The sequence below is a fragment of the Eschrichtius robustus genome, chromosome 12 (genome assembly GCF_028021215.1).
Source record: "Eschrichtius robustus isolate mEscRob2 chromosome 12, mEscRob2.pri, whole genome shotgun sequence".
Classification (NCBI taxonomy): domain Eukaryota; kingdom Metazoa; phylum Chordata; class Mammalia; order Artiodactyla; family Eschrichtiidae; genus Eschrichtius; species Eschrichtius robustus.
Window position 1 is genome coordinate 22,406,790 of NC_090835.1, and position 14,701 is coordinate 22,421,490.

A 14,701-nucleotide genomic window follows, 5' to 3' on the forward strand; every position below is an offset into this window, starting at 1 on the left:
ACTGGGTCTTGTGACACCTATTCATTCAAAAGTCAGCTGTGTGAAAACGGAACAAAACAAAACTGGATGCTTGGTGTCACATTGCATTTGGTTTTGTTTTGCTTTTTGGATTCACTAACTGGATTACTCTCTTCTTTATAGACTGAATAACTGAAATTTCTGGAGTCTTATCCAAATACTAAAATAAACGAAGGTATCTAAGCTTGACTATCTAAGAATGAAAGAGTACCGCAACAAAAAAAATATTATTTCCTAACCACTAAGGCATTTTGTGGTTACCATGAATGCTGCTCACCAAATATCTCCTGCTATCTGCCTTCTGGGAACATGGTAGGCTTGCACTCTGCAGCCTCTTGCCATTGGGTTGAACCACAAGACCAGGTCTGGCCAATGAGTTGTGACATGTGTCACTTCCAAGCTGAAGCATTTATTTGCTAATGTTATGTTCAGACTCTGTTTTTTCTTCCATGATGAATAGTAGGTGCTCCTCCTAATTCTGGATTGAAAATAGCATGGAGCACAGACTCCAGCCAACCCCAGGGGACAGTACCACAAGCAAGAAATAACTTCTATAAGTTATAAATAACTTGCCTTAAGCCATTGAAATTTGGGGCTGATTGGTTATCATAGCATCACCTAGCCTACTCTGAAACACATTCATTTCCTTCTTAATTCTGTCCATCACAACTAAAACTAATGATACTGGGAGAGGCAAAGAATTTTAGTATTATAGTCATTAAGAGCATGGGATCTGGAACCAGATTACCCTAGTTCAAATCCTAGCTTCACTACCTATTAGCTGTGCACTTTGAGCAAGTTATTCAAACTCTCTGAACCTTATTTCCCTCACTGGTAGAAAGAAGAGAACAAAGTAGCTGCCTCACAGTGGTAAGTGTAAGGATTAATGAAATAATACAGAATTCTTAGCACAGTGCCAGGCACATAGTACATAGTAAAAATCTACATTTAGTGTGTATATACTGATAAATCTTAGACACAATCAAGGACCAGGAGTGCTAAATTAACTTTTTAAAATCAGCTTACACTCTTTGTCTCCTGCTATCTTCAAAGCACTTATATGCACTAATCCATGACAAAGGAGTGCCTTTTACCTGATCTTCTGACCTTCACATTTTTCTAATTCATCTTCCTTTCTGACTCCAGACCTTCATAATGCTGTTATCTTTACCTGGAATTCTTTGCTGTCCAAAGTCCATCCCTAACTCTTGGTCTGACCCTTTCTACTTTTCCCAGTCTCATTTAAAGCATTTTTTTTTCATGGAACGCTTGACTCAGATCTTAGACCTTTCCTCCACCAAATAACCCCTCCAAGGAAGGAAGGGGATGAATAGATGGTCTTGGAGCTCCTCAGGGTGCTTTAGTAGGACAACAGGGTAATGTCTGTCTTGGCAGGAACCCCACTATATTTATCTAACACTGGCTATAAGATGACAAACACTACGTGAAGCCTCCACTTCCAAATGTTCTATTATAATGACAACTTTCTCAAATTAGCATTTTTATATTGCTTTCTGTTGATGAATACTACCGTACCCACTAGAAAGAACTTTACACCAGATCTTATTCACACAAATAAGTACATCAATAGAGCTTTCTGCTTACAATAATAATAAACTACCCTTACACGTTTTCAACAATTTAATTAAATACAATTAACTCTAGTTTGTTTTGGCAACCTATTAATGTCACAATTGAATATAAATAGGCTCATGAAAAGATTATAATTAATAAATCCTTTACACTACTGAAAATTAGTCTGATGCTCTGCTTGCCAGAAATACTGAACAGCATTTTTGAAGTATGTTAATGAGAACAGTAAAAAAGAGATAATAAAGTTTTATCAAATGATTCGTCAAGACTTCTGTAAGGCTTTGACCTCTTCAGTAGAGAGCTCTTGCAAGTTAGATATGGTTCTTAAGGGACTCTGAAACACTAATTGCAAATTTATCATCATCTTATGATATCTTTAATCCATGCTTCTAACTGTATAGGCTATTCTCTCATGCTAATTCAAATTCCCTGGAGTCTTAAAACATAAGAAACTGACCATTGGCACTTCATTTTTTGTTGTTGCTTTTGCTAAGGCTCAAAACATTAGACACCATGCTACTTAAGCAGTCACTGATACACAAAGACATCATTTTGTATTCAGAGTAAAAATATAGGGTACACATAAGAGTACACAAAAATGGTACCCTGGGATGAAACCCATGGACATTTAGGTACTAATGTGCTTATCAGTATATACCTGGGTTTCTTCCTTTAGCTGTTGGGTCCTATGATAGAGGTGAAGGGTTATTGTAAGGGCATACACATTGTATTAATGGAAAAAGAAACACCTGAGGAAGTATGGATAAATCGTATAAGATTTCAGTTGACTAGTGGCTATTTTAATAGAGTTTTAATAGAATTATAACCCATTCTGAGAATCACAAAGCACCAATGCTGACTTTTGGACCACTTTTTGTTAATGAATTATTGGCCAGATGTTTAAATTAATTAACCAAACTTCCCTATTATGTGGCAGCATACAGACTCTACCAAACTTATTGATTAGAGTACCTTCATCAGTAATTACCTACACAACCTGCTGTTGAAAGGAAGGATACTGTGAGTATTGACCTGGTCATATTGACTTAGAACTCATGGCTAACCCTTACGTATTCCAGAGTAGAGACTAGCCATAAAATCCCTATCTTTTGTCTGTTCTGAGTAGATGGATTTTATTGTCAGAAGTCTCAGATGTGATCATAAAGTGACTAAATAAGTCTAAGTTGTAAAGTTTCTATATGCACCATTTTTATAGAATAAAATATTACGGGTATATGTGTTAGTATAAAGCAGTCCTTCTGTATCATCTTTGCTTTGACATTCATATATGTACATGACAATATAACGAGATGCCTTGTGCTGGACACCTACTCTATGGCAGATATAAACAGACACCATCTCTATACCTTACTCAAGCCTGAAAGGTAGGAATTATATAAACAGGGATCCCCACTTTATGAGTGTGGCAGGGAGAGTTACCATGATTTGCCCACACTCGGAGCTAAGAGCGGTATACTTCGGACGGGAGCCCCTGGTTTGCCTGGTACACCAGACTGCTCTAATTCCTACAGCTTCTTTGGCCAAGAATCACTGGTGACGATGAGGGTGAGGTCAGGCAAAGAACCTGCAATTCAGTTACGTATAAGAACAGCCTAGATCAAGAATGGACAACTTGTCTCATCTCAAAATTGAACGGGTAAGTCCAGGGAAGGCACTCTGCACAGTATTTGACATTGTAGGTGTTGAACGATGATGGTTCTGGTGGTGGTTATCGTGGTTGTTTTTGAAATACTACCTTGTTTAACGACTCAGGGATTGGAGCACTGTGCTTGGAAGGGTTCACAGGGTGAGTCTGGGTAAAAGTACAAAGAGTGCCATAAGTGATTAGCAGTCATGTCCACAACGCATGATCATAGGAAGAGTGGGCTGTGTGTCAGGAATTTGCCATCACTGGCCATGGGCATATTTTAGAACAAACAAGAGGATTTGTTCTGATGATGAGAGGAATGTGAAAGGGAGACTTCAGGTCTGATTATGTAAGCAATTTCTACCAAACATGTTATTGAGTTACGGGTCTAGCAAGTTTTATTTGAAAGACAGCAAATTCCATATTTTAGCAAATATACTGCTGCAAATGATCAAACCACTTACCCGAAAGGTCAGCCCACTTTACAACATTCTAGATAATTTATAAAGTCTCAACATGATAAATGCCAAAAAATCTTATCAGAAAGTTAAATTGCCGTTAGAGAGAATTCTTTTCCAGTGTGAATGATTTGTAACTTCATTTTAAGTAAAACAGAAAAACTACACTAAGACTGAGTCTAATAAATGCAAATTTATCCTATGCTGCTGCTTCCTCGCCTAGAGCACAGAAAGGGCCTCCAAAGTCTAAAAAAACTTATCAGGAGACAATAGTTCTGTAAAAAATACTTGAAAATGAGGTGTTGTTAATCCAATAAGCAGCGAAAGTATGCTCTCAGCCAGACCTGTTTGCAAAGCAACATTAAGACTAAAGCATTATTCAGCCACATTAAATTAAAATTATTGCATGATATAGCCAAGCCCAAGACACAGTTAGTTGCCTGCTGATGTAGAACAACGCCCCATAACATAGAAATTTGTTTTGTAATTAAATTAAACCAAGACTAACTTGTTGATATTCCTGAAAGTAGTACTTGGTTGCGATGGAAAGAGCACCTGACTGAAAGTCAAGGCATAACCTAAGTTTTCCTCTCAGCTTTTAATTACTATCCACAGTTTGCAGTGTTTTATATAATGAGGATAACAGAACTGACCACGTAGGGTTGTGATACAGATCACGTGTCATATGGGAAGGAACCGTCCATAGCAGAGGCTACACACAGTAGAGACTCAGGAACCTGAGCCATTACTCAGGACCCAACAAAATTCTCAACCTTACCCTCCCAAGCTAGATGACCTTGAACAAATCAATTATCTTATTCTTTAAAATATTCCTTATGAGTAAAATGGAAAGATGTTCTAACTCATAAGGTAACTGTAAAGATTCAATGAAGCATCAAATGCTTAGGATCATTCATTCATTCAAGTATTTATTGGACCCTCACCATGAGCCAGACACTGAGTCAGGCATCCCCAGACTGCTGGGTTCCCCACCCTCACAGAATTGACGATCTGATCAGGAAAGGCAGTGTTAAACCAGTAATTATAATAAAGAGGCATTGCTATTACCAGTGGGAAGCGTAGTTTTCTGCACCTAGTAGGTGGACCATAAACATTTGTTGAATAACATATTAAATTTGTTGTATATTAAAAATAAAAATTATTATCCTTAGGATTTGATTTAGAGATATGCAGTTTCCTCTAATATAATAACCAGATTTTAAAAATCAACGGTAGTAACATATTTTGTCTTGTATTACACAAAGGTAACAATAATTCAAAGGTGTGAAGGGCCTCATGGGACCCAGAGAGTCTGGCCAGAACACAGTTGCTGCATTTGTTGTTAATTAACTGACTTGCTTTCCACAGAGACTCAAACTGTGGAAACAGGGCTTCTTTCTTCCATTTTAACTAGCTGTTCATCTGTGATCATCAGTGTACATTGGTAAGGCAGCCTTTAGATTACAAAACAGTAACAACAACAATAAAATCTTGCTTTCCCTTTAATTGCAATAATATAAAGTTTCTCCAGCTAGTTTAGGGCATATAGACATTTAGGTCACTGCCCTACCTCGTCCCCCCTTACTTGCCAATAAGACTTTAATTGTCCTGTTCCCTCCAGTTCGGTATGCTACCCCTTGATCCTCTCCCACAAACTCAATTCCTACCCAACATTCAAAGCCCAACACAAAATCCAGTCCTTTATGAGGGCTTCCCAAATCCTCTCTGATCAGAGTGAATTGTTTCATGTCTTACGATCAAGAGCACCTGCTTGGTTAGAGCTCTTATAACAAGCAGCTTTGCATCACTGACATAGAGTAAGAGGAGAATAGGGAAAGGAATCAAAAATTTCTGGACGTAATAAAAAGAAAGTTCTGCAACTCTTAGCAGTTGAGAGAATTGCTAAAGATCCACTATTTTAAACCATAGTTACTAGATATTTGTGGCTATTTAAATTTGATTTAATCACACTTTTGGATCTTTTTCTTATTTTTTAAATGAAATGTTTCATGGCATGCATTTTTGGATAGGAGAGGGATCCTAGAGATGGTCAGTCAATGAACCAACAGGGACAGTCAAAGACTCTCAACTTGCATGCCCGCGTCAATCAATTGATAGGTGGTGCCCAGAGAAGGACTGAAAAAGTTTCTGAAATCACATCTAGGCTCTGTGGGAACAAACACTGTGATTGATTCCCTAGGCCTGTGATAGATAGAGGGTTGGAGACTGGCAGCATGTGTATGCCATAAATCTGCTTTTAATTCTAAACGATCCTGGGACTAGCTGTCAAAAACGTTGCCCTACAAATGTTCACCCAGTGACCTAGTTTCTCAAGCACATGTCCAGTACATGGCATCTTGCTTTTTCATCAGATAAAGAGATTTAAGAAGATACAAAAACAATTCAAGTTAATAAGGTCTCATCTGAGAAGCTTCCAAACAATATCTTCTCCTGTTTTACATCTTAGTTTATTTCAGAAAAAATGGGCTTTTAAAAATTTTTTGCCATCTCACACATTTTTTAATTCAGAGTTTCAGTAGGGCTGGTCTCTAGATACAGTTTCTTCATAGAACAGTGATGTTCAAATTTTCCTGATTACAGCACCCCAAGGAGGTGAAATATCCAATTCCTACTTGTTTCCACTTTCAGTAGGAAAATATTTAGATAATAAATACTTAGGTAATAAATACTTGGAAAGATGCATTTATGAATCACTCATGAATCACTCATTGTTTTTATAAAATAAGTTAAGCTTATTAATATGCTAATATGTTATAAAACGATGCCCTACAGACATAAAAATAATCCAAAAATGTTACTCCTTGAGAATTTATGTTGCATAGCTTCACGGGCAGTATATAAACAATGTCACTAGACAAGTATCACCATACAAATAAGTTTGAGAGTGATTACATATACATGTTTTACAATAAGAATATGGATGAATCATTTCTGAACCACAACTCAAGAATATCTTAAAGTCTAATCCTTAGCAAATTTAAAGGCCTAAATATGCAAATATGCATCATTACAGACTATAGGGTTAATGAAACAGCCCACAGCAAACTTAATTGATAATGATGAAACTAAAGCAACACTAATTTATAATTAAAAAGCAAGGACCACAGCAATGGAAAATCACTAACAACTCAAACAACACTCAAGATGCACTGATAGCAAATTATCCTTCCCCAAATTGCATGAATTCTAATTATTTGCATGCAGGCACTTTGCAATGTTTCCAAGAGCTACAGCCAGTTTTCTTAGCAGAATACTGAATTAAGGAAGCTCAGTAAACCTTAGTTACATGTCGTTCTAGTAGAATGATAACTCAGTCGGTATACTAATAAGTAGCCTACGTTCATATACAAAATGAATGTACATAAAATCTTAAATCATTTGCCCAAAAGAATAACAACAACAGCAAAAACAAAACCCCTTGGGTTTCGAGATAAATTTATAACCCTCTAGTGGACTACAGACTAGATTTTGAGAAGTTTAATAAAGTATTAAATAAAGGGTTTTATATAGGCATCACTATGCTGCCTGATACTTCCCTCGGTTTTATTACATTTACAGATTACTCTTTCTCCCTAGCCTTAATCTAAAGGAAAGTTAATTGATTTTTAGCCAAGATTCAAATGAGACCTCTGTTTAGGCCATTGGCCTCGTACCACTAATTCTGTTTATCAGATCCCCCAGTAATACCAGTTAGCTGCATATAAAAGGCTCAGAGACACACAGCATTTTAGTATGTCGGTTATAACTCAGAGTAAGACTCACCTGTGGGCATCATTTTAAAGCAGGCCAAAACAGATCTGCATAGAAGTTCCCCTTTTAGCCCCATCGCCTCCACCTCTCTCCACTGTGCTTGCATAAATTCATTAGGAATCATAAAATGTTGGAGCTGGGGATAGTCTTATCTGAGGTCACACACTGACAGCCTGCAGGTGGGATATATCCCTGAATCGAGTTTTGTTTGGCCCACCTGACATTTAAAAGATAAAGAAATTACAGATAAAATTCTAGGTTTCTGACTTGCCTTGAAATATCAGATGATCTGGTCACCTTGAGCCCATCTCAGGTGTAGCTAAGGATGCGCTGTGTCCTCTAGATGTGCATATGCTCTCAAGTTGCCACAGTTTTCAGCATTTTATAATGTCTGGCCTCTAGGCTGATCCAATTATTTTTGTTAACGACCTGGTCTGTGAAGCTATTTGCCTTCTTCATCTATGAAATCATCCAGAAAGTTTTCAAATAGCTTTAGCAGAGGGCTTTTTAAATATACAAAGGTGATTTTGTACAGCTTCTTGCTCTATCAAATGGATGAAGTCAATGAATCAATTCCTTGGGCAGCTTAAAGCATCTTTATTTGGCAGAATATACTTCACTATTTGTGGAATGCATAGATCACCTCCTCGGAGCTGCTAGGAACAATATGAAAACCGTTGATTCCCTCCAACTTTCTCATCTGGAGCCTTGCAATTGACAGCTTAACGTGAGACGCTGAAAGCGCCAGCGTCCTACTCCTACCCTGGTGCTCTTTCTTCATCACCATTAGGTATAAAAAAAGGCTTAATGTGGTGCTTTCCCACCAATATTTGCATTTTTTAAAGACAGAAAATTCTTGCCTAGTTGATCAGCAAATATTGATTGAATACCTACACAATATTTATTCAGTGGGAAGGATGACCTGCTGGCCTGCTGACTCTCATCCAGGATCTGTTGTCAATTTCAGGAGCATTGAAATCCTTTCCCCGCCCGCGCCACCCCCCACCCCCCACCCCTGACCCCGTGTGGCAATTCATCTAAATCTGGAAGCTGGCATTTATTCACTTCAAAGCATATGACTCAATAGGTCCATTCTTCATCCACATGAATGCGAAATCAGAAAAACCCTTTGGATGTACAAAGACTCAGTTTGTATTTATTCTTGGGTATAAAGGAAGCATGCCTAGAAGTGAAGGTCTAGTAAGGGCATAGTAAAGGTAAACACAGGTAATTCTAACAAAAGAACAATGGCCTTTGCTGAGGGGAGGTCTTCCTCCCTTCTAGACTGAGGGGGAAGTTTGGTTGGTCTCCTTCCTTGCATGGAGGATGGATTCACTTAATGAGTAAGCAGATCACTCTGCATATCTATGCATCTTCTGAGAGAAAATTGCTGTGATAATATTCTTTCTCTTTTCTTTCTCTGGAATTTTATTATATAAAGTTCGGGAAAGAGAAAGAAACAGTGGGCCAAGAGGGTTCCCTAAATGCTTTGAGGACATTATCTTTGGAGAATCCAATTAATTTATACAAACTGTTAACAAAATAATTCATCTTCTTTTTATCCTAAAGAAAGGAAAAATTGCTTGTCTGGTGTTATTTTCTCCCTTCTGCAAAGATGAAGTGAATTTTTTTCTTGTTATCAAAAGATTTGAAAGCAAAAGGCCTTTCCCTATTTGCTAAGTGAAGTTTCCTTTTCAGATCCTCAAGGCCACACCTATAGTATTTTCTAATCTATAGAAAAAAAAACCCAAAAACCTCATGCTGTGACTGAAAACCTTAGGGATTTAATTTTTTACTGCATTTGTAAGTTATGTTCTTTGGACCATTTTGATTAATGTAATGGCTGTCAAATATCAAATACAGTCAAATATCTACCCAAAGATACTGCACAGATACACACATATGTACGTGCATATGTTACAGTGACAATTTAGTGTTTATACCACTCTCCATTTGAGGTATCTCCTTTTTATAAACACACATACAGATACACATGCATCCAACCATATACACACAAATACTCACACACAAGTAGGAAAAAATAAGGGAGAGTTCAAGATTCCACCAGAATAGTCATTCCTTCTTTCCTTAATAATTTAACACATATTTTCTGAGCACCTACTACATGCCAAGTTCCTTACTGGAAGCAAGAGATAAAAAGATGAATTTTATAGGATTCCAGGATTATCTTGGCTCACACTTCTCGAAGCATGTGATATGAATAGGCACTGTAGCTGTTGTCCAAATAAAAGAAGTTTGGAAAATTTTAGTTAAACACAATCAGGATTCCTATCTGCAAATCTTTCCAGAACTTTCATACACACACATGCACTGAAAATCTCTAAGAGAAGAACATACCATGCAGTGAGTGCTTCCCCAACAGTTAGTAGCTTTTTTCCAATGAGCATTTTGAGGGGACAGTGCTTTGTGAACTGGGAAATGCTGGCCTAAACATTTTATAGGATTAAGGCTCTTAGAAGGAAAAGGGGCTCCTGATACTTTGCTACCTATATTTCCTTCTTTTTCCTTAAACTGGGAACATTGATACATTTCTAATTTAATCATAAAACTCTCTATAGCAAATACTTTAAGCTTTTCATTAAAAATCAATATATATCCATCCTAGGAATGAACCTGAAAAAATTTCAAAATTGTAGGAAATAAAAAGTCTAAGTCAATCCAGTCCTCCCACCAGGTTTAACTAACACTGTATAAAGAATGTTTATATCTCTTCTGACATTTTTCATACATGTGCAAATATTTATTTTCTCCAAACTATTTTGAAGCTGAGTATTCTGTTCCTTGTCTTCTTCACTCGGCAGTAAATCATGGGCACTTTTCCACAAGAGTACATATGAACATATCTCATCCACTGCAATGGCTACATTGAATGCCATTGAGCAGATTCACCATGATTATTTTACCAGTCCCCTTTTGATGGAGATGAAACTCCTCTCTAATTTTTTGCCATTAAAATTATTGTTGCAGTGACTAAACCTTAAACATACATCTTTTTAAACCTGTCCAATCACTTTCTTAGGATAAGCATCTAAAAATGGAATTGTATCAGGACTGGCACATTTTACATTTTGGAAAACACCGCAAAACTGTTTTCAAAAAAACGATGTACCAATTTATACACTCAAGCTTTGAAATTTTTACACAGAGTTCAAAATTGGAAGACTAAAAAGGAGTTGAGTTTTCATCTTAAATGAACTTTAAGAAATGAACAATTGAAGACTAATGTTCATTAGTGCCAGTTCTAAAAATCTGTTCGCAGTGTCGTATAAAATTGAGGCCATGGGCTTGAGCTCACATAAGTAACTACTTTGATAGCATTGTAATAATTCTCTTATAAGTTCACGTGATGGTCAGAAGATCTTTATTTGCATCTCTACCTGATTTTGATATTTTGGGGTCTTATCAAATGCCCATGGCTGCACTCTGACTCTAGGGTGAGGTCAATATCATCAATCAGATGATCAATGGATTATCACCAGCACCAGTTACACCAAATAACAACCTGTCTGCTCCAATCCTTAGACCAGTTCACTACACTTAGCAATCTAGTATTGGTACATATTCTGAGAAAGCCAATATGCAACCACTGTTATTCTCACTATTTCTTTTATACTACAGTTATAAAACAATCCTTTATTGTAAGGAACCTTGGTATTCTAATGCATATTCCTTAGGCAGCTTTCAATAAAGTGATATTGAACAGTAAGCAAAAATAATTATAAGGCATGTAAGAATGTTTTTTTAATATTTACCAAAAAAAAAAATCACGCTTTAAAATGGATGGTGATGTTCAGTATGTAATAAGTCACAAACGGATACCTCTAAATACACAGTTGGCTTCATAAAGCTTTAAATCAGGCCGAAGATAAGTTACACAGACAATTCTATTCAGAGTCATCTTTTTATACTTCCATACACCCTTGTCAATAAAATAGCATCGACTCAAGAATAAATGATTCATAAGGCATTTACAACTTCTTGTCTCATGTAATTTATCTTTATAATTTTAAATTACTAAAGAACCCCAAAGATCTTTTCTCACTAAAGTACTGTGAAGTCATCCATATTTTATTAAGTTTCAAGGACAACCCCCACACCACACCCACATTCAAAATTAAGTAACCATTAAAATCGCCGTGAAAATTTGTATACCCGTAGGGGGAAAAAACTAATCCTATATTAGAAAGTTGCGTTTAGCAAACCATTCATCTTTTTTTACCTCTTATACAACAACTAGTGATTATAAAGAGTTGAAGCTGTCTATTTTAATATCCTGAAACAATGGAACACCACTCTGAGTTTGCATTGTTCGGTCTATCTTTTTTAAATTAAGTGTCCTTCTTCTAGCTTCACTGTACGTATTTTTTTTAAAGTCATGAGTATTCTTCAAGTTATTAAGGTAATTTCCTACGTCGTTCCCAAAATAAAAAACTTGATTTAGCCAAATATTAAATTATTGATATTACAAATCTGTTGATCTAGAGCACATTTTACTTATTTGTGTAATTTTAAAATTCACTTTCATTTGATTGACTGTTTTAATCTTCCTTAACTAGTGAGTCACTGAAAATAAATGGTGCAATCCTAATATGATAAATATGAAAAATAGGAAGTACTTAGGGACTGCAGGGGAATACATTAAAATCAGTCCGTTTTCTAGTTAACATATTCTCATTCTGTTTGTGTGCAAACCCAGTGCATGGAGAAGACAGATCACAAATTTGCAGCCTCACAGAAACATTGTCCTGATACCATGTTCTGACAGCAGAAATTGGCCCAAAGCTCTAACCATTTCCCCTAAAGGACCCTGACTGGCTGGTGCCATCCAGGTGCGGCACAGTCTGAACAAGGGGAACATCACGTCAAATTCCACTCATCTGTCAGTGTAGTGGATTATTTCTTGAGATACTGAGATTGGCTGCTTGGGATCAGAGCACCATCCATCTTACCACGTAGGGGACGTGAAGCTGCCTGTAAGAGCCTGGAAAGAGGGGGACCAGCTGTTCCTAAGCAGGTGAGGAGGCAGCTGTAAAGCCTTCACTCCATCCAGGGCTTTGAGTGAAAGATGTGTCATTTTTCACATTTCCCAGATACTTGATATGCACATGGTGTCTGCCTGCTCCTGCTTTATGAAAGAGGCGATTTTTCAAGCTTAGGCAAATGTGGCAAAGCTCAGGGTCTGCTGGCGTCTCATTTTTTCTCATCATGTCACTTGTTTTAACCGATTTGAGAAAATGAGATTATGTTTTTCCTTTTTGCTCATTTATCCAGTTATTTATTTATTTATTTGCTCATTGAAGGGGGGATTATCACAGATAACTAGCCTTGATTTCTCTCTTGTTTTCATACACATTTCATTAGTGTCCCTGAAGATTTAAGACCTACGAAGGGAAACATCACAAGTCTCATCACAAAAAGCATATATTTACTCTTAAAATCAAAACCTAAGATTGCATTAAAGAAGACTGTATTTCTGACTGAAATAATCTAGAATATTGCTATGTCCAAGATCTATTGCTTTAATCTTTGCAGTGATTGTTGAAAAACCCAAGAAAGTTGAATAAACCTAATACCTAGAACCATTGGACTTTAATTAATATCATTTTCATCTTTCTGCATCTAGAAGGGAGTATTTATAGTTGTTTTCATTTCATCGATGAATCTGAAATGGGTCTCAAATGTATAAACGCTTGGGGTTGAAACTGGCTTCAGTGCTGCAGTTTTTTGGGGTATTTGAGGTACAGATGAACCACGCACTGACAATAATAAGCAATTACTAAGAGGAGACAAAGGAAAAAAAATACTGAATTTAATTGCAGACAGAACCCAATGATGTATTTCCCAGTTTAAAATTACTGTATTTTGATAATAAGCCCCATAAAGACATAAGTTTAATTGTTATAAGTAGCATAGCCATAACCCTCCACCAAAAAAATCTAATATATTTACTGATAAAGAGAGACAGTCTACGTGAAAGCTCATTGCAAACTGTACCGTATTTCTTGACTGTATGCACAGGGCACAAAATAAGACAGGTAGCATTTGGTCTAATATTCTAGCCAGGTACCACATAGTTAAAAATGACAGCAAGATTAAAAACAAGTTTGTTGTCACTATGTGGATAATTAGCTGTGTGAACAGCAAAACGTCACTCATTCAACATCTGTGATATGCACATTTGTAGTCTACTAAGTGGGGATGCCAGTAATTCCTGATCTTTCTGAAGAGCTTGACATTTTACAAAGCACTTTCATGAAGATTATTTTATTTACACTCCCCACAATATCCCTAAATGGGAAATTGGGCCCAGAGAAGAAAAATGACTTGCCCAAGGTCATGTCACTAATGTTAAGTGACAGAGATGATGGCCCAGCCTAAGTTCTGCCATCCTCAAGTGCCACCCCTCACCACTTCTGCCATGGCCACCTTTCAGAATGGGTCTGCAGTTCAAATGAGTCCGTGTATTGACATAACTTGAAAATTTTCACGAATTACGTGAAGGTGCTCACATCTCTTCAAAAAGGCTCCTTGGCAAGATTGTGCTCTGTACTGGGAGCCATTCGTTCCTCCTTGGGAAACAGGCTCTGGAGATGAAATCAGACCAAAGTCCCCCATGGCAGGTATTAGCTGTGTGACCTCAGGCAAGTCGCTCAGACCCTCAGAACTTCAGTCTCCTGAGCAACAGGGTGGGAAATTACACCTACTTGAATAAGAATTAAGCCAAGCAAGGTGAATTAACCTTAACAGTGTGCCTAAAACACTCACATTAGTTGTTTTTGTTTCGTGTGCTTATCGTTAAGTATTACACTAAATGCAGATTTCTCGCGTTATTTGTATGACTTTGTAATAAGTCAAAGACGTTTTTTGCCAGAACAGATTGGAGATCTACTGACTGGACGTTTTTTGTATTTTTTTTTTTTTCCCTCCAACTCGGCACTGGAGTCTCGGACTCTGGCAGTGGCTGATCCAGGCTCAGGACACGCGAGGCAGAAATACCAGCGCGCAGCATCGGCAGAGCCGTTTCCATGCCCTCCCGCAGGGGCACCAACCTCCCCTCGCCTTCCCTCCCGGATTCAGGGCTTTGAGAAAGAGGGCGGCTGAGGCCCAGAGGCAGCCCTGGGCCTGTGCCCCAAGCTCAGCCCCCGCCAAACCCCTCCTCCCGGAGCGACCCAAGGTCTAGCATCCAGCAAGC

The 14,701-nt window shown here is 37.5% G+C and overlaps 1 protein-coding gene across 4 annotated transcripts in view; it reads right to left on the reverse strand.

Moving 5' to 3' along the window:
* Positions 1–14,701, reverse strand: part of TAFA1 (TAFA chemokine like family member 1) — a 773,964-nt gene that overhangs the window by 456,814 nt on the left and 302,449 nt on the right. The gene's annotated exons all lie outside the window — the stretch shown is intronic.